The following is a 15,973-nucleotide window of genomic DNA, read 5'->3' as shown; positions in this document are numbered from 1 at the left end:
TCGTGTTATCTTCTATATCTTTCTTCTTTTTATTCTCTATCACAACTGATCTGTTTGCATCAAACTTTTCCGGTCTGTCCCGTTTTCTACTGGTCTGTGATCGAGTTCCGCTGCTCATACCCAAAGATTCTCCTACAATCTCTGACGTCACCCTAAAGTGGTTTACGTATGGAAGTTAGTCTATGTTAACTGATGGTTCTTCACCGAAAGTACTTTATTATTATTATTTTCTTTTTGTTTTCTTTTATTATTTAATAATTATGGAGGACTTAATGACAAGGATGTGATATGTGCGGTATATAAATTTTGGCCTAAAATAATGGTTCTGATTGACGGTGATGCGTAGGATGGATTATTTAACTAACACGTTTTTACACTACTGTGACAAGATATGTATCTTCATCTTCACTAACATATCCCTTGCTACTCAACCTATAGATACAACAGAACCCTAGTTATATACTAGGGCGGTTATCCAATTATTGAATAGGATCACTATTAAAAAAAAACATTTAAAAAAAACTATCTTTTTAAACTGTCTAACCAGAATACGACCTGCTTCTACCACTATATCCGTTTAGGCAGTAGGCCAAGTCATATTCTGAATTGAAGTCGTCATCGTTTCACATCATCCACAATGTTCCAGAATATATCCCTCATACAACATTCTAGCACTTGTCCAGAATGGATATGAAGCAATACCTTCTGTATACTGTAGCTTCAGTTAGCGATTTCGGGCTATTGTTTTAAATGTACTGGGCTATTGCCTAGTGCCTAGATGACCTACACTATATTAAATTTCATTATATTTTTGGGCGCCATATTGTTACGTGCGCTTACGGGGCGTATCATTCAGGACGCCGGCTAGTCAGGTCGCCTCTCTTGGGTGTGGTCCCAACCCTATTGTCCCCACTCCTGGCACGCAACAGTAAATTAAAAGGAATTTTTCAAACAAACATATACTACCATATTACAAAAAACGCATCATCGCCCATACAAACCATATCCTGCTGGCCAATATCCTGCCCTCCCAACCATGGTCACTTATTCCTTTCCTTCACCCCAGTGACCCCACACGCCGCCACATCACAACACTTACCTCGTCATATATGTCCTCCTTTCTAATTACTTAACACATTGTCGTTTTCCTTATCAGACTATACATTAAGTCATATTTATTTAATAAAAAAAAACTAATACTAACAAAAATTTCAATACTATTACTAACTCTTAATTTCTTATTTTTTTTTTTTTTTTTAGGATATTATCAATAATCAATAAATCAATAAAATGGTATTACAAATTATAAACCAAATTATCGGTAGTTTTATTTTTACTTTTCTCCTGGTTAGGAAATTTGAAACTGTAACGGCTTATTTGCCAATTTGAAAATTTTAAACGATAGGTCTTTAGACCAGAAAAATTATGCCTAAAGGGCTTTCTCTATGTCCATAGATTTCAACTAAACAATAAACAAAACGGAACACAGCATTCGCAAAGTGGTTTTTGAATTTGAACCTTTAAAAGAAAGGAATTTTTATACGACTTTAAATTCCCAAATGTTCTAAACCCCAACCTAATATCCTTAATAAAAGAGCTCTTTTCTTAACAATATAAACGGGGAAGGGAATAAACTAATAAATCTTTTAAAAACGTAACTTTGAGAATGCTAAAAATTAAAATAAATAATTATAACAAAAATTAAAAAAAAAAATAATACATATATAAAGATATCTTAATGTCTAAATGAATAAATATGTCAAATAAAAGGTTATAAAAAATTAATAGAATCATATATCGTTTCAAATGATTTTTCCAGCAAAATGTATAAATCAATTTAGTCTGACATGAAGAAACCAATGCCTTTATGATTATTTCCTCGCCGCTAGTGCAATAATTATATCATCTGAGATTGTCTGTTAGGCCCTTTGGTTCTCATATGGGCATAATAAGCAGCTTGGACTGACTCGAAAATATGTCAGTTATTATGTCTTTTTGTTAAAATCCAAGCCACTGTGAAAATAACAAAACAGGCGAATTCAGTTCGTTTGGGTATGTGTGTCAGACTAAACAAATATAAACTGGTGCTGAACCTGGGATGGCGAGTGTTACACTGTTGGTGGTGTCCAACAGATGGCAGTGGGACACATTTATCTTGCTATTTAAAAAAAGTGGTGCCCTACCTTTTTGATAACACGGATTTTTGTCTAGCAGAAATGTTGTCGCTAAACTCCAACAGATATCACTCTCACTGTTTTTTGGTCGACACGCCAGCGCAATCGGATTCGGCTTGCCTATCCACAAAGGATAAAAAAATTAATTTTCTTCTGCTATTTTGATTCTCTAAAACCTCAAATTATTTACCTTATGGGCTTTTCGCCGCCGCTTTATATTTTCCTAATGCTCTTCTGGTAATATGCACTCGAATTTTTCCCAAATTTTCACCTAATTTAATGATAATAATTTTATAAATCACATTTTTTTACACTATTTTCTGGATTTCAATAAACTACCTTTTGTGTTAGATCTCACTACTTTCAGTTGTGTGCTCCAAATATTTAAACTTTTGCACTTTTAAACTTTTTCCGCAATTAACTTTTAAATATCTTTACACTAAAGGTTTGGAGTTCAGCACCAGTTGACAAACTAACCTTTTCTCTTACTATTTGCTCTTATTTATAACCTTGTTATGGCGCATATGTAACTGTCCCTTGGTAGACATTTTAACTGAGAAACTAATTCTGTCCTTATTTATCTTTTTTATATAGTAATTGTCCCTTTCTTAAACTATTTTTAGCAATTAATTGCACTCAAAAATATTAAGAGACCTATTTTTCTCACGGTGTTATTTAAGAGAATTGGTACTGCCCATTGTCGGTATTGCCGTACCCTACATTATCTAAAGTTGGCAGCACCTATTCGTTTGTCATCAGTCCCCAGGTTCCAAATGAATGCAATTATTTGAACTCTCATCATCAGCTGACATTTTATTAACAAAGACAGACGGCGTGTGGTTTGTATCGTTCCTGAATTTAATTTTACATTTTTCTAATCTATTTTTTTCTTTTATTTTCAGGATTTTCTCGTGTGATGATCTGCACGAGCCCACCCAAACTCTCGGTGGATCAGTATATGATTCCTTGGAAAAATATGCCAGTCCACCGGTAGAGGAAGGAACTTGTGCATTCCCATCACACGAGGAAATGTTTGCAATGACCTGGCTTAGCATACCCAGCCATTGCAAACACCAGATCAACATTTGTGGGCAAAAGAAACAAACATAAAAATTCGCCTCCCCACCATTGAGGCTTGAATAAAAAAATAATCGCCGCCCCCAAATACTTGTGGCCCACAACAACATACGCCACCAATCTATATTCGTGGCCCACAACAATTTTGCCACCCCCAAAATTACCATTGGCCACTTGGGCATGGCTAACTACACCCCGCATCCGTGTAGTTACCCTTAGAAAGTGCTCCAAAGTGGAATAATTTATCTAACCACCGCTCCACTAGCCATACAGATTGGGAACTATTAATTTAAATGTGGATTTGAGACCACCACACGGGCAAAAAGGTCTCTCCCTAAGGTACCCCCATGTCAAAATTTTTTTTTGAGTCCATGGGCGGACTTATGTTTGTTGGGGGCCTCGCAACAAGACTCCAGCACTGCCAAAGCATGACGGAAGTGATGGTGTGCGACGGGCCTACTTGTTGAATTTGATGGGAACCCAACGTGGGGAACTCCCACACCCTGAGACAAGCCGGGCATATGAGTTTAGGGAAGTATACTGAATATTTCCTATCATAAGGGTATTTACTTGGTGTTATCATTTTCTTTGTAGGGGGCCTGCCTTATTTGTGTTCCGAATATTGGATTTTTGGAATCGCTACATATATGGATTGGCGTAAGTGTCAATGAATGTATACTGTATATACTAATACTAATTATACATGGGGTATGATTGGTGTAGGGTAAAATTTTCGATTCTGAATAATTAAAGTAAGGAGTATAATTGGGAAAGGGTATAATTGAGCTAGGTGTATAATTGAAGTAGGAGTATAATTAAAATATAATTAAACAAATAAGGCAGGTGTATAAATGTATGTATAATCGGGACAAACACGGACAGAAATTTGCAGGTACTTGGTTATCACAGATATTAAAAATATATTGCACTGTAAACTTAACCTAGATACTATTAGGACAAAAAAACAAACATGTATGCTTAATCCTATTTGTATCACAGATCGGTTTACATTGCACTTATACTTTGATATCTTTAACGTGATATATCCCAATGGGGTTACCTTGTAAATTTTCAAGTTCATACATATTGTCCCCAACGGGCCTCAGTATGCGACATTTTAGAAATTTTTTACAGAATTTCGCATTTATATTCTTAGAGAATTCTGATTGGACTACATTCCTGCGGTATACCTCCTGCCCAGGACGAAATTTGACTACGCGGGCTCTCTTATTATACCTCTCGGAGCTCTTTTCATAGGCTTTGTGCAGATTTTCTTTTATATGCTTCCTTAATAGTTCCAATTTCTCTGGCCTCTGCAACTCTGTCACCTCGTGATCGGTCATTGACATGAGTTTTCTAGCTAGTTTATAATCATGTCCGCTGGAAAACATGTGGAAACCGAAGATGGCAAAAAACGGAGTTACTCCTGTTGCAGAGTGCACAGAGTTGCGTAGAGCGCATTCGATCTCAGAGAGGTATAAGTCCCAATCTCTTTGATCTTCCTCCAAGTAAGTCCTAATGGCCGTGATCACCGATTGATTTACACGCTCCGAGGCGTTAGACTGTGGGGAGTAGACGGCGGTTTTCATATGAGTGATTTTATATGAATTGATCATTTCTTGGAAGGATTTTGAAATGAATTGGGCCCCGTTATCACTATGAATGATTTCGGGAACCCCGAACTTGTGAAAAACTTCCTCTTTGAGGAATTTTATCACGTTAGCCGCTGTGGCTTCCTTCATGGCCTTCAGAATGGTAAACTTCGAGAAATGATCAACTATTATAAAGATGTACGCGTTTCCCTTTTTGGATCTGGGGTACTTCCCCAAAAAATCTATATATAATTTTTGAAAGGGTCTTTCAGTTTTGACTTCCTTTCCTATAGGAGGCATTAAATTTTTATTACACGATTTAGATTCCTGGCATTTTAGGCATTTCTTGATATATTCCCTAACTTGTATGGTCATATTGGGCCAGTAGAAAAATCTTCTTATACGCTCTAATGTTTTATTTATTCCGCCATGACAGGCTGTGGGTACATTATGCATTTTCTCGATGATTTCATTTGTCATTCCACCCGGTATCCATACTTTCCATTGAAATTCTTCATCACTTTCCGGGTTTGGAAGACATTTTTTTAAAATCATCCTATTCTGTACCTTTAAGTCAGGCAATTTCTCATTGTTTTCGGTGATGGTTTTCATTAAATCCGTGTATTCCTCACTTTGGAATTCTTTGGTGTCGTAATCTAAGAGTTCAGGCAATATTATTTCATCAATGTGGTTTTCAGTCGGTGCTCTAGATAGCATATCGGCTACTATATTCTCAGACCCTTTTCGGTGTTGGATTTCAAAGTTGTATCCCTGTAAGTTCAGGGACCACCTTGCCAATCTACCATTCAAGTCTCTCAAGGACATTAACCACTTTAATGATGCATGGTCGGTGATGACCGTGAATGGCATCATCTCGACGTAAGGCCTGAATTTTTTGATTGCCATCACCGCAGCAAGACACTCTTTTTCGGTCACGCTGTAATTGCGTTGACACGAATTGAGTTTTTGTGAAAAAAATGCTATAGGGTGTTCTTCTTGCTTTCCATTCAATTGATACAGAACCGCACCTATGCCATAATCTGATGCATCACATTGTATATAAAAATGTTTTGAGAAGTCGGGGTGACGCAGAACGGGGGCAGATGTCAGGGCCTTTTTAAGTTTCCCAAATGCGTTTATTGCCTCTTCACTCATCACGAATTTCTTGGACTTTTTGAGGGTATCTGTCAATGGGGCCGATATCGTCGCGAAGTCTTTGATGAAACGGCGGTACCAGCCAGCCGTTCCAAGAAAGCTTCGGACTTCCCGAGGGTTTCTTGGTACCTTGATGTTAAGAATCGCTTTTATTTTGTCCGGGTCGGTCCTCAATTTGCCTTCCCCAATAACAAAACCTAAATACTTCAGCTCTCTAAAACAAAATTGCGATTTTTTTATCCCAATGGTCAAATTGGCTTTCTTTAAGCACATTGCTACTTCCTTTAGGAGTCGCAAATGTTCTTGAAAATCGCTCGATATTATAAGTAAGTCATCCAAGTATATAAATACGTTATCTTTTAAATCTTGAGGGATGACTTTATCCATAAGACGACATAAGCGTTGCGCTGCGTTACACAGCCCGAATGGCATTACCCTAAATTGGTATAATGGCCTACCCGGGACTGTGAACGCAGTGCACGACTTACTGTCATCATCGAGCTCGATTTGCCAAAAGGCATATTTTAAATCGACGCTACTTATAAAATGTGTTTCATCTATCCTACTTAATATACCTTCAATGTTTTGAAGGGGATAGGCGTCTTTGACCGTTAATTTATTTAACTTTCTTGCATCCAGGCAGAACCTGTTCTTCCCCGGCTTCCTCACAACAGTCGTACGATTACTCCAAGGGCTTTCGCTTTCTTCAATAACTTGGAGGCGGAGCATATTATCTATCTCTTCGTAGACTATTGCTTGGACAGCCGGAGATAACGGATAGTGCCGGTCTTTCACAGGTTCTGCACCTTCAACTAATTTAATTGTGTGTTTTTCCAAACTGGTCTTGCCTAATCCCTTCTCTTCAAAAGTGTCGAATTGGCTAATAGCATCATTTAACTGTTGTTGTTGTTGGGGAGACAAATTGTGTGGGTTTAGCTTATAATCCGCATCATCTAAGATGTCTTTTTGCAATTTTTCAATATTGACCTCGCTGACGAATAATTCTTTGGGCAATAGATCATATAGTTTCCAGAAATCTATGCCAAGGTACAACCCTTGCTCTAAATCTGGACAGAGGTAGAAGTCTAAATCCTTTATCAGATCCTTATATTTAGTTTCTAGGTTTACCTTTCCGATTATCCTATGGTTCTGTCCGGCGGCTGTCTTCACGTTTGAAAATATGGGTCTTATAGTTACATCTAGGGGCTCTAAGAATTCCCTACATCCTCTACCCAAGATGCTAATCGACGCTCCTGTATCTAATAGACCCCTCATATTCATACCTTGTATTTCTACCTCGGCGAAAATTCGGGGATCATTCTTATCGGAATATTTCATAACAGAATCTATTACATTTTTTATTTCTTTCTTTTTATTTTTAAATTTTTGTCGTAATTTTTGTATTTTCGGCTGTTTAATATTTTCTTGTTCATTATTTCCCATTATCCTTTCCCTAACCTCTTGATAATTTTGTTCCCTTATTGCTAATGGTAAATAATGTCGCATCTCCGGTCTAAACGGTTCTGGATTTCCATTGGATGTTTTAATCTGTTGGCTATTATGGTCTTTTATTGCAGGAATCTGCGTATTTTGAAAAATCTTCAGGGGTTTTCCGTTAGACGCGGTCCCCCTTGCATTTCCGCGCCCCGGTTCCGGTTTCCTGACAATTACTACAAGTGGGACTTTTAGTCCCTGGATTTCCGCACCTATAGCAGAATAGGGATCTGGTATTGGCATCACAATAACGGAAGGTATGTCCAGACCTTTTGCAGTTCCAACATAGCAGTTTAGCATTGTAGGGCCTTTCGGTCTGAACTGCTGCAATCTCTTCGGTTGTTTCCTGCTCAGGCAGTGTATCGTACTCATGGACGGAGTCGTTAACTATCTCGTTAACATGTTTATTGGGGCGAGGAGGGGGAACGAATGGTCGGTTTTCGCGTCTTAAAAAATTTCTTTCCCCTTCATTACACTCGATCCTGAGCTGTTCCACCGAAGACACTGAAATCGGGTAAACTATACGGCCTATGTTTTCTCTCATGTTTTTCTTCATTATTTTTATCATTTCTATCTCTGCAATTGGTTGGAACAGCTTCGATCTAATTAGTGCCATTGCTTGGAAGTAATTGTCTATGGACTCATTAGGCATTTGCTTCCTTTGAGCTAATTCGGTTATGATCTCGAAATTTGATTTAGAGGATTGGTACTGGTTTAGCAGACTGTGCTTTAAATCTTCCCAATTGTGGAATCTATTCGTCTTCTGAAAAAGCCAATACCAAGATTCCGCTTTGCCACCGAGTAGTAATGGGAAGTCTCTAATAATTTCAGTCCATGGTATTTTGTATTGCCACTGAAAATATTCAAGTCGGTACACAAATTCCTCGACTCCCAACCCTGATGGATTTCCATCGAAATGCAGCCCCAATTTATTTATCCTAATATTATACTTCGGATCAAAGGGAGTTGAATTACCACTTGGATCTCGTCTAGCTACTTGGTTTTGGCCTGTACTATTGAAATTATTTCCAATGGGCTGTGTTTCCATAGGACGAAGTGGTGGGTTATCATTTGAAGATGGCACGAATGTCTCATTTCGACCCTGAGGGGTGTTATTTGAGTTTTGCCTATTATCTTCAGAGGATGTCGGTCTGTTTGCTGCCCCGCCCTGCTGGGAGACAGATTTAGCTACGTCGTTTATAACTTTGGTTAGGTCCATTAAAGATTTTTTCATTACCTCCATCTCTACTTTCAGATTTTGGAGATCAAGCTGTGGTGGCCCTGTTACATTACTGCCTCCTACCGCACCGGCAGATGTACTTGGTCGTTGGGCCCCTCCCATTTGACCTTGAAGATGGACAGGTCCTAACGAATTAGTCACCGGAGAGACAACATTTATGGTGTGGGACAGGTCCCTAATCTGACCTTGGACATTCGGATTATCCTCCGCCATGTTTTGGTTCGTGTTATCTTCTATATCTTTCTTCTTTTTATTCTCTATCACAACTGATCTGTTTGCATCAAACTTTTCCGGTCTGTCCCGTTTTCTACTGGTCTGTGATCGAGTTCCGCTGCTCATACCCAAAGATTCTCCTACAATCTCTGACGTCACCCTAAAGTGGTTTACGTATGGAAGTTAGTCTATGTTAACTGATGGTTCTTCACCGAAAGTACTTTATTATTATTATTTTCTTTTTGTTTTCTTTTATTATTTAATAATTATGGAGGACTTAATGACAAGGATGTGATATGTGCGGTATATAAATTTTGGCCTAAAATAATGGTTCTGATTGACGGTGATGCGTAGGATGGATTATTTAACTAACACGTTTTTACACTACTGTGACAAGATATGTATCTTCATCTTCACTAACATATCCCTTGCTACTCAACCTATAGATACAACAGAACCCTAGTTATATACTAGGGCGGTTATCCAATTATTGAATAGGATCACTATTAAAAAAAAACATTTAAAAAAAACTATCTTTTTAAACTGTCTAACCAGAATACGACCTGCTTCTACCACTATATCCGTTTAGCCAGTAGGCCAAGTCATATTCTGAATTGAAGTCGTCATCGTTTCACATCATCCACAATGTTCCAGAATATATCCCTCATACAACATTCTAGCACTTGTCCAGAATGGATATGAAGCAATACCTTCTGTATACTGTAGCTTCAGTTAGCGATTTCGGGCTATTGTTTTAAATGTACTGGGCTATTGCCTAGTGCCTAGATGACCTACACTATATTAAATTTCATTATATTTTTGGGCGCCATATTGTTACGTGCGCTTACGGGGCGTATCATTCAGGACGCCGGCTAGTCAGGTCGCCTCTCTTGGGTGTGGTCCCAACCCTATTGTCCCCACTCCTGGCACGCAACAGTAAATTAAAAGGAATTTTTCAAACAAACATATACTACCATATTACAAAAAACGCATCATCGCCCATACAAACCATATCCTGCTGGCCAATATCCTGCCCTCCCAACCATGGTCACTTATTCCTTTCCTTCACCCCAGTGACCCCACACGCCGCCACATCACAACACTTACCTCGTCATATATGTCCTCCTTTCTAATTACTTAACACATTGTCGTTTTCCTTATCAGACTATACATTAAGTCATATTTATTTAATAAAAAAAAACTAATACTAACAAAAATTTCAATACTATTACTAACTCTTAATTTCTTATTTTTTTTTTTTTTAGGATATTATCAATAATCAATAAATCAATAAAATGGTATTACAAATTATAAACCAAATTATCGGTAGTTTTATTTTTACTTTTCTCCTGGTTAGGAAATTTGAAACTGTAACGGCTTATTTGCCAATTTGAAAATTTTAAACGATAGGTCTTTAGACCAGAAAAATTATGCCTAAAGGGCTTTCTCTATGTCCATAGATTTCAACTAAACAATAAACAAAACGGAACACAGCATTCGCAAAGTGGTTTTTGAATTTGAACCTTTAAAAGAAAGGAATTTTTATACGACTTTAAATTCCCAAATGTTCTAAACCCCAACCTAATATCCTTAATAAAAGAGCTCTTTTCTTAACAATATAAACGGGGAAGGGAATAAACTAATAAATCTTTTAAAAACGTAACTTTGAGAATGCTAAAAATTAAAATAAATAATTATAACAAAAATTAAAAAAAATAATACATATATAAAGATATCTTAATGTCTAAATGAATAAATATGTCAAATAAAAGGTTATAAAAAATTAATAGAATCATATATCGTTTCAAATGATTTTTCCAGCAAAATGTATAAATCAATTTAGTCTGACATGAAGAAACCAATGCCTTTATGATTATTTCCTCGCCGCTAGTGCAATAATTATATCATCTGAGATTGTCTGTTAGGCCCTTTGGTTCTCATACGGGCATAATAAGCAGCTTGGACTGACTCGAAAATATGTCAGTTATTATGTCTTTTTGTTAAAATCCAAGCCACTGTGAAAATAACAAAACAGGCGAATTCAGTTCGTTTGGGTATGTGTGTCAGACTAAACAAATATAAACTGGTGCTGAACCTGGGATGGCGAGTGTTACACTCTTGGTGGTGTCCAACAGATGGCAGTGGGACACATTTATCTTGCTATTTAAAAAAAGTGGTGCCCTACCTTTTTGATAACACGGATTTTTGTCTAGCAGAAATGTTGTCGCTAAACTCCAACAGATATCACTCTCACTGTTTTTTGGTCGACACGCCAGTGCAATCGGATTCGGCTTGCCTATCCACAAAGGATAAAAAAATTAATTTTCTTCTGCTATTTTGATTCTCTAAAACCTCAAATTATTTACCTTATGGGCTTTTCGCCGCCGCTTTATATTTTCCTAATGCTCTTCTGGTAATATGCACTCGAATTTTTCCAAAATTTTCACCTAATTTAATGATAATAATTTTATAAATCACATTTTTTTACACTATTTTCTGGATTTCAATAAACTACCTTTTGTGTTAGATCTCACTATTTTCAGTTGTGTGCTCCAAATATTTAAACTTTTGCACTTTTAAACTTTTTCCGCAATTAACTTTTAAATATCTTTACACTAAAGGTTTGGAGTTCAGCACCAGTTGACAAACTAACCTTTTCTCTTACTATTTGCTCTTATTTATAACCTTGTTATGGCGCATATGTAACTGTCCCTTGGTAGACATTTTAACTGAGAAACTAATTCTGTCCTTATTTATCTTTTTTATATAGTAATTGTCCCTTTCTTAAACTATTTTTAGCAATTAATTGCACTCAAAAATATTAAGAGACCTATTTTTCTCACGGTGTTATTTAAGAGAATTGGTACTGCCCATTGTCGGTATTGCCGTACCCTACATTATCTAAAGTTGGCAGCACCTATTCGTTTGTCATCAGTCCCCAGGTTCCAAATGAATGCAATTATTTGAACTCTCATCATCAGCTGACATTTTATTAACAAAGACAGACGGCGTGTGGTTTGTATCGTTCCTGAATTTAATTTTACATTTTTCTAATCTATTTTTTTCTTTTATTTTCAGGATTTTCTCGTGTGATGATCTGCACGAGCCCACCCAAACTCTCGGTGGATCAGTATATGATTCCTTGGAAAAATATGCCAGTCCACCGGTAGAGGAAGGAACTTGTGCATTCCCATCACACGAGGAAATGTTTGCAATGACCTGGCTTAGCATACCCAGCCATTGCAAACACCAGATCAACATTTGTGGGCAAAAGAAACAAACATAAAAATTCGCCTCCCCACCATTGAGGCTTGAATAAAAAAATAATCGCCGCCCCCAAATACTTGTGGCCCACAACAACATACGCCACCAATCTATATTCGTGGCCCACAACAATTTTGCCACCCCCAAAATTACCATTGGCCACTTGGGCATGGCTAACTACACCCCGCATCCGTGTAGTTACCCTTAGAAAGTGCTCCAAAGTGGAATAATTTATCTAACCACCGCTCCACTAGCCATACAGATTGGGAACTATTAATTTAAATGTGGATTTGAGACCACCACACGGGCAAAAAGGTCTCTCCCTAAGGTACCCCCATGTCAAAATTTTTTTTTGAGTCCATGGGCGGACTTAGGTTTGTTGGGGGCCTCGCAACAGTGCTTCCCTATCACTCTATAAGACCGTATTAATTGTTATAGGCACAAAAATGCTGTCGTGGGAATTTAAGTATCTTCCCGTTGACTGGTAAATGGAAGGCGACGTTGCCGTTCAGGCCCCAAGATTAACCTTTAAATTGGGAGGTGAAATTTTAGAACATTCTTTTTGACGTGGTGGTAAATTTTACCCCTATACACATTTTTAAATATCACTATGCAACACTGAAAATGCAAACAACTTCTAGTATTAATTTTTTGAAAGTACATATTTAGACTACAAAAACCCTAGTTGGGTTTTGTCCTGTCAGATCCAGTTCGGATTTTATGGCCTCATCTAAACCGGGCTAAATCTACACTTTTTTGCATTTATCAGGCCTTTATCTCAGAAACGAATAGGAATTTGGCCTTGCTGTCTTTAGCAATATTGTAGCCCTAATCTAGTAGAACTTATCTTTTGCGAAAACCACATAAGAAAAACTCCATCTAGGGTATCAAAATCTATAAAATATAGAAAAATTTACATAATTGCTGAAATTCTGGTCAGTATCGGCTAAACTATTGGGAGTTGAACCAAGTAACACTTTGAAAAAATCTTCCAAATAAAGTTCTCAACAATTCTTTAGAACATTCTGAAACTCTAAAATGCTTACTTCCTGTTGTTTCAGCGGTATTTTGCATCATATCTTTTACAACAAGTATTTTAAGCATAGTTCACACCAACAGTTTATTCTCGCATCTCGGATTTCACTACATTATTGACATTTTTATTAAATCGTCGTTGAGAAATGTACTGAAAACAACGGGACTGAGGCATTTTACAACAATGACATGTTCTGAAGAGTTGTGTATTACATTCCAGGGAATATTTTTCCAAAAGAAAATATTCAGAAAAAATTAACGGTTTTGGAGATACGGTGCGAAATGTATAAAAATTGTGGTATTTTTGCATATATTTTGAAATTTGAGGCAATAAATGTAGTTTTTCGAGTTCATTATTTCTCCAAATATTGTTTTCTTGTCCTTATCTACAAATTTGCTTCAGAGGTCAGAAGAAGATTCGCATTGGTTTCAGAGATATAGCCCCGAATTTCTTTAAAAACTCAATATTTAACCATGTATAGATGGGGCCATAAAATCCGAGCTGGATCTGACACAACAAAACCCAACTAGGGTTTCTTGGCGTTTGGGTCTGTACTTTCAAAAAATCTTCAGTTCGAATTGTTTGCACAAGATCACCTTAAAAATGTTGCACAGTGTATTTATACCCTCAGCATTTATGCTAACGAGGGTACTTTCATACGGGCAAAATGTGCCTCATCAAAATAACTGTTTTAGACCCCAAGTATGTTTAGACGAAATCCGTTTTAGACAATTTGGAGTTGATTTAGCCATGTTCGTCCGTCTGGCTGGATTGCACGATAACTCTAGAACGGATCAACCGATTCGGTCCAAATTTTGGCTTTCGTAATATTTTGTCCAAACTTAGTTTAAGTTCGAAAATGGGGTTATATCGGTCCACTTCTTCCGGATCGAAAATTTGTGCGCATGATAACTCTTGAAGGGAGTATTCGAGTTGGTCCATACTTTGCACATCGTGAAATTTCTACCAGACTTAGATGAAGTTCCAATATGGGTACCTCCCACACAAAATTCGGAAAAGTTCACTTTAAGGCCTGCTCTCTAATCACTTTGATTTTTGTGGTAACAACTTGTATTTACTGCCCCCCATACGACGGTACAAATTTCATCAGGGGCAAGTCCATACTTCCTGAGAAAAAAACCTGAAAGTTGCGAAAAAACCAGTATGACACCGCGTGTAGTGGTTGGAGCGCAAGATAACTCTCGAACTGATCAACCGATTTGGTTCAAAATTTGGCTTTCGTAATACTTACCTCAATATTTAAACAAATTTTACTAAAGTGATATGCACGATATCTTTTGAACGAGGCAACCAATTTGGCCCCAACTTTGTATCTCCTAATATTTTGTCCAAAATTTAGTTTAACTTCAAAAATGGCCCATATCGGCCGTCTCTTTAGGGAGCCTCCCCCACAGAAAGTTCAACATTTGTGTCTATGTGCAGTTTAGGGTCTGTTCGAAGATCCTTTGAAAATGTATACCGATGCTGTTCGTTGGGGTCCTGTTTACAGTGATATTATGTTTTCCGTGGACAAGACCATGCTTCCTGGCACACTGGTCCAAAAGTTATACGATGACCCACTGAAATGACTAGTGGGGCGATATCTCTCGAAAAGTTATGACTCCCAAAGTTAGATCCACTTCCATAATGGACTATGTCGGTGCATTCCTTCAAGTTCCTCCTCCGCAACACTTTTGAACTTCAATCCTATTTCACATTTTTCTCGGCAAGTTCAAATGTCCAAAAAGGCCCACCAAATTTTGAAAAGACCCTATACTTTGATCTATCCGTAGATGAAACTTTCAATTCATATAGGCTGAGGGTACATATATCTATGTCGGCAAAGCCGACTAATATTTTAATTTTTTTATAATATTAATTTTTTTATAATATATACGACGGATGCCACCATGGTGCAATGGTATGCACACCCGCCTTGCACGATGAAGGTCGTGGGTTCGATTCCCCGGCCAGGCAACATCAAACACTTTTCAACGTTGGCAAAATACCTCTCAGTAATGTTGTCGACATTTCCAGAGTATTTCAGCCATGTAAAACTTCTCTACAAGTGGTGTCTTAGACACGCCGTTCGGACTCGGCGATAAACAATAGGTCCCATATCATTGGAACAATTATATATAATATAAACGACAACCTCCAGATGAACAAGCCAGTCAGGCAGGCTTGAATAGCATTCTCACGGATGCAGTTGCGCAGGCAGTACAAAGGTACAGTGCGAATGCCGTACTCGGAAACCATCCACCGAAGCAGAAGAACGCCAACTACCAAGGCAAACACGAGTGGTTTTAGTTCAGTTAAGATTAGAACGATGCACCGGCTCAATTCATATTGGGACCGAATTGATGCCACGATAACCAACACATGCCCTACATGTGGATTAGAACCACACGACACGTTGCACTAACCCCCCTACTCACCTTTCTCGTGATACTTTATGGACACAGCCAGTCCAGGTTGCAGATTTTTGGAATCTTTATACAGAGGAACAAAAACCAGATAGGTGAATAAAAAATATGAACGAACATATTTGCGTTGCTACAACTGCAACAACAAACACATGGACCTCGGAGTTGACAACAGAGTTGAATGTCCTGATCGTTTATAACATAATTTCGACCACTAAATACCCCACGATTCTGGGGATAACATTCGGCAGTATGGTCACGGTGTCAGAAAATGCCACATCTGTATGCGACATGTTGAGATG

The 15,973-nt window shown here is 37.7% G+C and overlaps 1 long non-coding RNA gene across 1 annotated transcript; it reads right to left on the bottom strand.

Moving 5' to 3' along the window:
* Positions 1-1,810: 1,810 nt before the first annotated feature.
* Positions 1,811-2,926, bottom strand: LOC141393109 (uncharacterized). Its single transcript, XR_012410000.1, has 3 exons — positions 2,514-2,926; positions 2,365-2,445; positions 1,811-2,294 (listed from the first exon to the last, which is right to left on the bottom strand). It is a non-coding gene; the product is annotated as an uncharacterized lncRNA (long non-coding RNA).
* Positions 2,927-15,973: the final 13,047 nt, after the last annotated feature.

This window comes from Musca autumnalis, unplaced genomic scaffold (assembly GCF_047663935.1).
Source record: "Musca autumnalis isolate F117 unplaced genomic scaffold, ASM4766393v1 scaffold_2, whole genome shotgun sequence".
NCBI lineage: Eukaryota > Metazoa > Arthropoda > Insecta > Diptera > Muscidae > Musca > Musca autumnalis.
The sequence above is the reverse complement of the archived record's forward strand: the minus strand, read 5'-3'. Positions and strand labels throughout refer to the sequence as shown.